This window comes from Choloepus didactylus, chromosome 10 (assembly GCF_015220235.1).
Source record: "Choloepus didactylus isolate mChoDid1 chromosome 10, mChoDid1.pri, whole genome shotgun sequence".
NCBI classification, from domain to species: Eukaryota; Metazoa; Chordata; class Mammalia; order Pilosa; family Megalonychidae; genus Choloepus; species Choloepus didactylus.
Window position 1 is genome coordinate 120,873,831 of NC_051316.1, and position 12,396 is coordinate 120,886,226.

Here is a 12,396-nt window from a genome sequence, read left to right on the forward strand (position 1 = left end):
TTTACACATTTCCTTTATCAAGGAACTGGGGCCATCCTGCCTTACCTCCTCCTCTCCTGAAGAAATCTCTTCAGCCACCTCTTGTTGCTGCTCCTTCTGCAGCTCCTGCAGCAACTTAGTGCTATCCCTGCTCATTTTCTTAGGACCCATGATGAGAAAAAGAGGGCAAAAATACACAAGATAACCACAGAAGCTAAGGTAAGACTGCAAGGGGATGTGCACAGGACAAGAGCTACCACGTGAATTACATGTGACCCTTTGGCTGGAAAGGGTAATGAGTCACAAGGCAATCTACATCAACAAGTTTTAGCTTGTGCATCAAGTAGCAAACAAATGAAGAGTACTAGGACAAAATTCTTGCATCGAAATGCATCAAGTACCAAATCCAATGAGTTTCAAAGCAGTTGAGTACCCAGGTACCACTGTATGTCATACAACGCACCCATTTAAAGTGTAAAATTCGAAGGTTTTTGGTATATTCATAGTTATACAACCATTATCACAGTCAATTTTAAAACAGCTGATCACCTCATAAAGAAACCCCATACCCTTTAGCTATCACCCCCCAAACTCTCCCCTAAACTCTCCATGTCTTTCCCCCACCCAGCCATAAGCAACCACTAATCCCCTTTCTGTCTCAATAGATTTCCCTATTCTGGATTTTCAAAGGAATGGAATTATATAGTATCTGGTCTTTTGCAACTGGCTTCTTTCACTTATCATAATGTTTTCTAGGTTCATCTCTGTTGTAGCATATATCAGTACTTCTGTTTGTGGCTAACTAATATTCAATTGTATTCAATTGTATTAGTTATCTATTCATCAGTTAATGGACATTTGAGTTGTTTCCATCTTTTGGCAATTATGTATAATGCTGATAATACAAGTTTCTGTGTGGATATGTTTTCATTTCTCTTATATATATAACTAGGAGTAGAATCACCAGGACATATGGCAACTCTGTGTTTAACTCTATAGTGGCTGCATTATTTTACATTCCCAACAGCAGTGTATGATGTTCTTATTTTTCCACATCTTCACCATGTTATCATTTTTATTCTAGCCATCCTCCTGAATGAGAATAGTATCATATTGTTGTTTTGATTTTCATTTCCTTGATGACTAATGATGCCAAAAATGTCTTCATGTGCTTATTGGACACTTGTATATCTTCTTTGGAGAAATGTTTATTCAGATTCGTTGCCTATTTTTTTAAATTGGGTAATTTATATTTTTATTATTAAATTCTAGATATATGATTTACAAGTATTCTCTCCCATTCTATGGTTTGTCTTTCTCTTCCTTGATGATGTCCTTCAAAGTGCAAAAGATTTTTTTTATTTTGATGAAGTCCAATTTATCCATTTTTGTTGTTGTTGTAGCTTGGACTTTTGGTGTCATATATAAGAATCCTTTGTTAAATACAAGAATTTATGAAATCATGAGGATTTACTCCCATGTTTTCCTCTGAACATTTTATAATTTTTGCTCTAACATTTAGGTCTTTGGTCCATTTTGAGTTAGTTTTTGTATATAGTGTGAGGTAAGGGTCCAACTTCATACTTTTGCATGTATCTATTTAGTTATCCCAGCACCATTTGTTGAAGAGACTATTCTTTCTCCTTTGGATGTTTTCAGCATGCTTGCTAAAAATAAGCTGGCCACAGATACATGGGTTTATTTCTGGACTCTCACTTCTAGTCCTTTGATCTATATTCCTGGCCTTAGGCCAGTACTGCTCATGCTAGAATGCCATTCACTTTTTTGTAAGTTTTGAAATTGGGAAGTATGAGTCCTCCTACTTTATTCTTCTTTTTCAGGACTGTTTTGGCTATTTGGGGCCCTTTGTACTTCCAGATGAATTTTAGAATCAGTTGTCGATTTATGCAAAATGTCAGCTGTGATTCTGATAGGGTTGTGTTGAATCTGTAGCTCCATTTGGGGAATATTGTCCTTTTAACAAAGATCCATGAATAGGGATATTTTTCCAATTTCAGATCTTAATTTCTTTCAACAATGATTGATAGTTTTCAGTGTATACATTTTGTATTTTTTATTAAATTTATTAGTAGGTATTTTATTATTTTTGGTGCTATTTTTAATGGAATTGTTTTCTTATTTTCATTTTTGGATTGCTCATTTTAAGAATATAGAAATACAATTGATTTTTCTATATTGATCTTGTATTCTGCAACCTTGCTGAACTTGTTTATTAGGTCTGGTAATTTTTTAGTGGATTCCTTAGGATTTTCTATATGAAAGATTACTTCATCTGAGAATAAAGATCGTTTTCTTTTTCCTTTCCAACCTGGAGGATTTTTATTTCTTTTTCTTGCCTAATTGCAGCAGCTAAAATCTTCTGGCTAGAATGCTTAACTGAAATACTGAAAACACACATCCTTGTCTTCTCCTGATCTTAGGAGGAAAGCATCCAGTCTTTCTGTTTGTTTGTTTTTGTTTTGTTTTGTTTTGTAGATGCCCTTTAACAGGTTGAAGAAATTTCCTCTAATCCTAGTTTGTGAAGTGGTTTTATCATGAAAGGGTGTTGGATTTTGTCAAATGCCTTTTTGGCATCTGTTGAGATGATCATATGATTTTTAAAGCATCAAGTGAAGTGATATATTATGCTCATTAATTTTCAGATGTTGAACCAACTTTGCATTCCTGGGATAAATCCCACTTGGTCATGGAAGGCAGTTCTATTTTATATCCTGATGATTTGGGTTTGCTAGTATTTTGTTGAGGATTTTTTCATTCATATTCATAAGAGGTATTGGACTGTAGTTATTTTTACTTGTGATGTCTTTGATTTTGTTGGTTATTTATTTTATTTTATATGGTAAATTGTAATTTATGGAGGGTAAAAATACTCACACTAGAATAATTAATACTAGTATTTGTTAAACATGGAATTGGTGCCAGAAGCTCCACATCAGTTTTTGTAATGGATATTTTACCCCACAACTGTCACAAAAAGTTTGGAAGTTGGATATACTATCATCTCCATTATTAAAACTAAACAACTATCATACTGAAAACAAAACTCAAAACAAACAAAACTAACAAAATCCTGAGGGTTAGAAAGGTTAATAAATTTGCCTAAAGTATGAAAGCTGATTGGGGCCCAACTGTAAACTTAAATCCGGTGCATCTGTCTTATAAAGCCAATGGTCTTAATGTCTTCATGAATAGATCAGAACTCAACATGCTATTTTTTTAATTAGATAAATAAATTTAATCTTTCAAATCATTCTTTACAATCTTTTTTTTAATTTTCTGATTTCTCTTTTAGTATTTTTCGTTCTTAAGTTTATGAGATTCACCCTTAACTTGAGATGATTTTTTGATGACACTGGAGTCTTCCTTTGTCTCATTATTTCTACAATGTCATTTTTAGAAGCAGTACAAGATGTGAGCTGTTTTTTCTAGTATAGATAACAATGTAATTACACAAATACCATGTAGGTGATACAAGGGAGTTGACAAGGTAGAACCAGGTGACTTCTCATCTGGCAAAGTGCTATGCATAGAGGTGAAATGTCAAATCATTCAGCATTTTCATTGAATAGGAACAACATTAAATTTTTCCTGGTTAACTGATTGATTTGAAGGTCTTTGTGTTATTGTGGAAAAAGTACTCAATTCAGATAATGCTGGATTCAAGCTCTGGCTTTGTCTTTTAAAATGAGCAATCCATCCTGATTCAAACAAACCAATTGTAAAAAGATAATCTGGGAAATTTCAGAAAGGTTTGAGTTTGTGATGATATTAGGGAAATATTTTTAGTTTGCTAGTTGTGACAAAAACACCTTGATTATGTTAGAAAATGGCCATATTTTCTAAAGATTCATATAGAAATATGTAGGAGTTATAAAATAACATATGCTAATATTAACTTAGGAAACAAAGGGATACTGAAGAAAGGAAGAGAGTATATTTGCAAATGTGGAAGCTAGATGATGGTTAAATGGAGATTGTTCCTATTTTTATAAATACTCATAATCAGCATTAGCAAAAATGTGATTTTAGGGCTCAGTTTTCTTACTCATTAAATTGAGGTAGTAATGATTGCCGTAATGAGGATTAAAAGAGATCATATTTGTATAAACATCTTCTAAATTTTATATGATTCATAGATAATTACTTATTTCAGTGGTGCAAATAAAAAGTATTCAGAGCTGGTCGTGTTCTAGAAATGGGGGTTGTTTTTAAAGGATAGAAGGCTATGTAGGGCAGATTGCCTACTTTGAGGAGAGCACAGTGTAAAGGCATGCCTCATTTTATTGTGCCGCACTTTATTATGCATCACAGATACTGCACTTTTTACAAATTGAAGGTTTATGGCAACCCTCCATTGAGCAAGCCTATTGGTTCCATTTTTCCAATAGCATGTGCTCACTTTGCGTCTCTGTCACATTTTAATTAAAATATATATGTTGTTCTTTTTAGACACAGTGCTATTGCACACTTAATAGACTTCACTATAGTGTAAATGTAACTTTTCTATGCACTAGGAAATCAAAAAATTCATGTGACTCACTTTATTGAAATCTTTGCTTTATTGTGGTAGTCTGGAACCAAACCTGCAATGTCTCTGAGGTATGCCTGTAGTCCTTTCTTAAGTTTGCTTTTCCTGGAATAGAGGATATTTAATGTCCTAAATAAATATTGACATATATTTATATTTTATTTACTCTAGTCAATATTGGAATAACTTAAGTCACAACCATAAGAAATCATAAGCAGAGTTGAGAAATGCTGGATTGGATAAGATGGGACTTGAGACTCAGAGAAGTAAAGATAAAAATAGATAACATTTTAAAAATTAGATATACAATCTCTTGTTTTATATCACAACCATTATTTTTAAAACTATCATTGGATATCAAAAGAACTAATGTAGATAGACCAGAAACACAAAAACTGAGGATATATTCAAATTATTGATCCCCTTGAGGCTAGTTTGGGGCACTCAGCAGCTTCATCTCCACATATTTTCAACAACCCAAAGGGGCTGCATCAGCATCTTCACGCATCCTTCTTCCTGTCCCTGCTGGACCTTCTTGATCTGACCTGGTATTGCTAGTTTCTTCCTTGGTGCTGAATGCCTGGATTCAGCCCCTCTGACTACCCCTTGTAGATCTAAGCCTTAGCTGAATGGTCTGCCCTGATTTATTTGGTCTGGCTTCAGCCTTACAAGCCGCCTTTGAGATCACCCTGATCTTTGACTCTCTGTAGTACAATAGAGTCTTTTCTATCTCACCCCTGCATTCAGGCTCCTGGTAAAGCCTCTGGGTGACAAACCTCAAGCTTCCTCATGTTCCAGAGGGAAGTTTGGACAAAAGTCACATTATTTTTCCTAAAAAAAAATGGCCTTTTCCAGATTTCTGGCAGAATGTTTTTATAATTAAGTAGTTAAGAATTTAATGACTTGAGTGTATGGTCAAAATAAGCTTTGACACAGAAAATTCACAAACAAGTGGTGTTACATTGTGTTAGTGGTCCCTGTTAGATGTGTGTGCATGCATGTATGCATATGTGTGCCTGTGTGTTTCTTGCTAACTTTCAGATTGGGAAAAACCTATGAAGACATAGGAAATAATATGAAAAGTAGAACAAATCAGGAAATATTTCAGAACATTTGCCAGAATCTAAGAGAAATTTCTAGGATGTTTTAAGTCAAAAGAACAGGATTGAGATAGTTGCCTAGTGGTCTCCCGGTGCTCATAAAACAAAGCTGTCTCGATTGAGAGAAAAGACATTGAAGGACCCTTTTTGTCCTCTTGGTGCCTCTCCCTTATTTCTGAGGTTTATGATCTGTACTCCTCAGACAACTGGAGCAATCCCTCTGTTTCATGAGTATTGTTTGGAATGGATGACAGTCCTACTTTCTTTTACTTCCATCTTTTCTATCCCTTGAGAAATAACGCCAAAAAAAAAAAAAAAAAAAAAAAAAACAGGCAATAAAGATCTATGACAGGGAATGGGAACTGGCAATGTCAACTGGGAAGTGAACTCCCCCAAGTATATTCCTAATTTGGGGGTACCAGTTGGGAATGTAGGTATTGTTTTCCAATGTTTTTTATCAGATAAATTGTCAATAAAAAGCAATAAGCAGAGAAAAGGAAAAGCATGTTGGTTAAATAAGGCATTGTAATATTAATGTTTATTAGAAACTTGTAATTGAGCTGGAGATTGTGCTCACAGCTTGTCTTCTAAATGAAGACCAATCAACACCCCAGTGGACAGAGACAGGAGCCGGTGGAGCCTCATCAAGAATCCATTGAGCATACATCTGAAAATTATTTGATACAGAAACCAGAAGAAAAATGCAATAAATAATTCATTATCTCCTAAAGAAGGCAAGAAGAAAGGGCCTCTTTGAAGCAACCTTAAAAACAAGAATAATCTTGATAGCCACCAATATATTATAGAGCAGGGACTATAGTAAGTGCTTTTCATATATTCTCTCTCCTGATAAACAGAAAAAAAAAATGAAGAACTGCATGAAATAAAGGCAAGTTATATAAAAATCCATTTAGATCAATGGAAAATAATCAACTAACATGGTTCAGTAGCTGGAGGGTTAGCAAGGAGACTAAAACTACAATAAAAAACTTAACTCTGCAGTGGAATGAAGAATGAAAATAGCATTGTGAAGAAAGGAGGCATTGATGTGAAACAAATTCTTTTAGAATGAAGAGGAATTTAGAAAAAAGTTCAATAAAGACCAGAATAGTTAACTTAACTATGGATAACTTTTGGGATTAACGTTGTGTTTTCTTATTACTAAAATTTGTACCATTTCTTTTCTTCAATTCTGAGAATAAATTACTTTTATAATTAATAAGTACTTGTTTGATAGCTTCATTGATATAGTTCCTCTGCTCTGTGGGTCCTAATACATGATTCAGTATTTTACAATTGCATAAATCACTTTTAAATTAGGTTTTAAATTTTATTTCTCTGAACTACTAGTCATAATTACATATATAGTTTATCCATGGCATGACAAAGCATTAGGGATTTATAGTTGGATTTTGAGTTCTAGTCTTTGTGCCTCAGATTTTCTGTGTGCAAATTGTGAACAGTGACTTCTCTGTCATAGTTCTTTTGAAGTTTGGAGATACAAATCCAGAGAAATATTTTCTGAATCCTAAGGTTACATCAGGTGCTTTAATTATTTACTCCTGCATATCATCCTGCACTTCTCCCATAAAACATTCACCGCACTTGAAAATACCTGTTAAATGCCTATGTCCCAAGCTAGACTATTTGCTCTTTGAGGATAAATTACATATATGTCATATAGTTCTATATCAAGAGCTTGGCACAGAGGAAATGTTTAAAATATTGAACAAATGAAATGATATGTAAATGGATAAATTACCAACTTTTGATAAAATACTATTTTTAAATATCTTAACATGTCAAAACAATTTGATAATGAATTTATACAGAAGTCTCTATTTCTCCAATATATAATAGCATGATAAAAGAAAGTCCAAATATATTTTGCTTATGTATGTGGTTGTGATCTCATGAAACTGCCCACTGCCAATTCTTTCAAAAGCGGACCTGCCTTAATGGCAGTCATAGTATTTTATAGACAAATTCTGTGATTGTACTTCTAGGGGTGCTGTTTGCTCAAGTCTATAGGATGCCAACACCTTAACAAACTTGACAACTAAAGTGAACTCAAGCCTTGTTCTAACTCCATTTCTACAGATAAAGAAGGCTGATATTGGGTGAGATTAAGGTAATGTTTGGGGCAGAGTTCTAAAAGATAGCAGTATTAATGTGACAAAAAAGTTCATGCTCACTTAGGATTTTCTAAATCTGTGCGTGGTGGGCTGAATAATTTCCTCCCTAAAGATGTCCTAATACTCAGCACTTGAAATGTTACATTTCATGGTAAAAGAGACTATGCAGGTGTAATTAAAGACCTTAAGATAAGGACATTATGTATCTCAAATTACCTGGGTGTGGGGGGGGTTGGTCCCAATCTAATCACATGACCCCTTAAGGGCAGAGAATTTTCTTGGGCTAGAATCAGAAGGGATGTGGCAGAAGAGGAAGTCCCAGAGAATCTGGTGTGTGATTGCTGTTGGGAAAAGAGTGGTATTAATGTGATAAGGAATGCTGGTGGCCTTCAAGAGCTGAAAAAGGCTCCTGGAGGGTAGCCAGCAAGGCTTTGAGGACCTTGGCCCTATGATAACCAAGCACTGAGTTCTGCAAACATTGTGAATGTACCTCAGTGTCCTGATGAGAGTCCAGGCTTGCTGATACCTTCCTTTCCATCTTAGGAGACCCAGAGCAGAGGACACAGCAGGGCCCACCTGTACTTCCTGCTACAGAACTGTGTTTATATTGGGAATGTGTATTTAGACTGTTCTACTCTAGATATTTGTGATACAGAGTCTCACTTTTGGCAGTATTCTCTTTGAATTTTTTGCACAGTATTTTTCATCATCAGAAAGACAACAACTCTAGAATAAGAAGAAGGGTCCAGGGAAAATGTTTTAAGAAGGCTGCTTATTAAGCTTTTAGTCTAGGCATTTAGAAAACAGATCTTTAAAAGTAACCCTTGGCACTCTATCATAATCCAGCCCATTTCACCATGGTCTAGAGTCCACATGAGAGTTTTTAGGCAATAATAAAAAAATTTGTAGTTATAAAATAAAACACTAATAGCATTTCATTTTCCTGGGTTCTACTCTATGTGTATTTCCCTTGTGAACCTACATTGGTAATAGTTTGCTCATTAAAAATTCAGGACTTGCAGACTCAGTCACAGCTCACTACTTGTACTAACCCTATCAGGATAAGGGATCCCATTTAAAAATGTACAATTCTAATGTTTTATGGTCAACTATCTTTATTTCCTCCCTTGTTATGTTTCATGGCTAAAAGATCCATTTTCACACACAGAGACAAAAAACGTGACTCAGGAAATTACCCACCCTTTACCCATCTGAGCTTGGTGTTCTGTCTCTTTTTGAAGTAACTGAACATACCTCAAACTACTTGGAAACCATTCCTGAAATCCTAAATATAGAAGGAAATGAATGAGTATGATGTGTGTCTGTAAGATAGACTTTTCTATTAGAATGTAATACAAAATAAATCATTTTTAAGGATATTGTCTCTAATGAAGAAACCATGTAATGGGGAATTACAATTGTGAAATTATAATAATGAATATAATTTAAACTATAATCCAAAGGAAATTAAATATTTTGAAGCAATATTGTTTCTTACTATTGATAATTACAACCAAGAGATAAATAATTTTTAGTTGTTTTATATGCTCTTCATTATTATAGGCATTTTGAAATGAACAGAAACACAATGGGGTGTAAAGAAGAAAGGAGAATGAAGTTTATTAATTAATTACCTTGGATTGCTTTATTTAATTATTAAACAAGTGACAATTCTGTGAGTCCCATCCTACTGATTGAGGAACATGGCTTAGAGGGATCTTACCCAAAGTCATTACCCAGAGTCAAAACTTATAAATATTAGAACAAGGATTTGATTCTAAAACTGTCTCTAAGTTCATTCTCCATCCAAGATGCAACCCAGTTTATGAACTTTTAGAAAACTAAAATTCAATATTTAAAACAGTAAAAGTTTAAATACAAAGAAAAGTATAAAATGCTAAAGATAGTGTCTTAGTTTCCTGGCTGCTAAAACAAATGCCATTTGATGTGTGGCTTAGATGATGGAAATTTATTGGCTTATTATTATTGTTTTTACTAGAGAAGTTTTAGGTTTACAGGAAATTTGTGCATAAAATACAGAGTTCCTATATAACACCCTATTATTAAGACTTTGTGTTAGTGTGGTATATTTGTTACAATTCATAAAAGAACATTTTTATAAATGTACTATTAACTATAGTCCATTGTTTACAATAAGGGTCACTGTTTGTGTTATATAGTCCTTTGTTGTTTTTATTTTAATTTTTATTCTAGTAACATATATTCAACCTCAAATTTCCACGTTTACTCATATTCACATATATAATTCATTGCTGTTGATTGCATTCACAATGTTGTGCTACCATCACCACCAAAACTTTACAATCAACCCAAAAAGAAACTCTTAACTCTCCATTTCCTACCCTTCCCCTTCCCCTGATAACCTCTAGTCTAGATTCTGACTATGAATTTGCTTATTCTGTTTATTTCATATCATTGAGGTCCTACAGTATTTCTCCTTTGGTGTTTGGCTTATTTCACTCAATATGTCACCTTCAGAATCATCCACGTTGTCCTCCCCCCACTCCCGCTGGCCTGGCTCCCTTTCCCTGGTGGACCCGTATCCCAGCCCCTCACAGTGTGGATTTTACTTTTGTGGATTTAATATAAATTTCACCACCTTCTTGGTCCTTGAGTAGTGGGGCCTGGACTCTGCCTGCAGCCGCTCCTCCCTGAGCCCCAGGGGACCCCCTTGCGGCAGTGGGGTGCTCCTCCTGTCTATGCACAGACCTGCCACCGGGGCCCTGGGCTTTTCCCCGAGATCGCCGTGCCTCGGGTGGGTGAGGGGGTGGAGCAAACATTCTGGCGCCGGCTGCCAGTGAAGCTTGGGCCCTTGGCTTTTCTGTCATGTGGCGATGAACACGACCACGTCCTCTCCTTTCCCTTCCTGGTTCCATTGCTTCCTGCTGCTTGCTTCCCTGTGGCTTTTTCCCTGTGGCCTTTTTCCTAAGGCCTCCAGTAATAGGATTACGATGGATCCTGATTCAGTTGGGTCACACCTTAAATAAAACTAACATCTTCAAAAGGTCTTATTTACAGTGGGTTCACACCCATAGTAAAGGATTAAGATTAAAAACGTGTATGTCTGGGGAACGTAATTCAACCTACTGAAGATAATAAAAGGCAGAATATAATCCAGTACCACGTATGTACTCATTCTTTCATCCGTTCATTCTTTCATCCAGCAAATAATAGTTGATCACCTATTATTGCAACCTCTCTTTTAATCACTGGGTGAATTAGTCAGGGTTCTCCAGAAAAAAAGAACTGAGATTTATTAATAGGAATTAAATTGGTTTAAATCAAAGGACTCTATGAAAGTTAAGAAGAAATTCTGGCTCTGAAAATTTCAAATTTACTGTCTTTATAACAAGAGAAAAGTTCCTCCTTACTTGTTGACAAGATATAAGACAGATTTTAGATCTATTTTGATGTTACACTTATCTGCTAAGTTAAGGGGCTAAACTAGCTTTAATCAAGATCTTAATTTATGTTTCAGTCAAAATGATCTGCAAAAGCAGTTTAAAAATGGACAGTCACTGACTCTGGAATGAGCAGATGAAAGAAAGATTAAGGCAGAAATGACAATTTATGAGTAGACAATTTATCTTCCCAGATCTGGGAGGAAAGCCCCTGAATTAGTTTAAGTCCCAAAATGAAGTTAACTAACCCACTTGTTGGTGAGCTGTGGGTTATATGAAGTCATCAGGGTAGAGAGTTCGTTTCCTGGGGGTCAACTTTCTCAAACACTTTTGGAGAAATTTTTAAATTATTTTTTCTAATTTGAGAAAAATCATGATGACCTAGGCCAATGTCACAAAGGATGATGAACTCCTCAGTGCAGTGAGTAATTGGAAAATTTTCTCATTTTATTATCAGATAACTCATGTTATTATTATTGCAGTTTTTTCAATATAAAGGTGACGTGGTGCCTTAGCAAGAATATGCTAATGTCACTAGCTAGTTCAGTTAGTGCTAGTCAGCCAAGGCAGGAGATATGCAACTTATAATTTGTTCCTAGTCCCAGGTGGCAGTCAGCACAGTTGACTTTTAGAAAAATGAGTTGTCTACTTATGGGCCAGTGTTCTTTTGGTTATTTGCTTTTAATTCCACATACATGCAAAGAAAATTGATTCCCCCAAATCAGTTCAACTTGAAGTCTGTGGAACTGCTTAAAATAAAAAATAATAATTTAAAACATGCAATAGCATGCACTTTTTGTGGGTTTGTGTAAGTTTAGTGCCAATTCTTATTTTTATTTTTAAAAATTAATATCATTACAGCTACATGCCACTGGGATTTTCATTGGTAGGAATACCCTAGATAAAAAAGGTTATTTTGGAGACCTGGTCTAGGTTTAATTATTAAGTAACTATTATTAATTCTTACTATATTTTAGTTAAGCATTAGTGTTTGGTTTATACCAGATGGAATTTTACTTCTATGGAAGTCTGTTAAATGTCATGCAAGGAACCACACTTCCTGGTAATCATTCATCCCCTTGAGTCATCAGCTGCTCCTGAATCTGGGCTGGGTGTGTGCCCTGCTTTAACCAAACGAATGCCACAGAGTGATGCTGTGTTAGTTCCAGGGCTAAATATAAAGAAGTTTGGTGGCTTCCACTTTTGTCCTT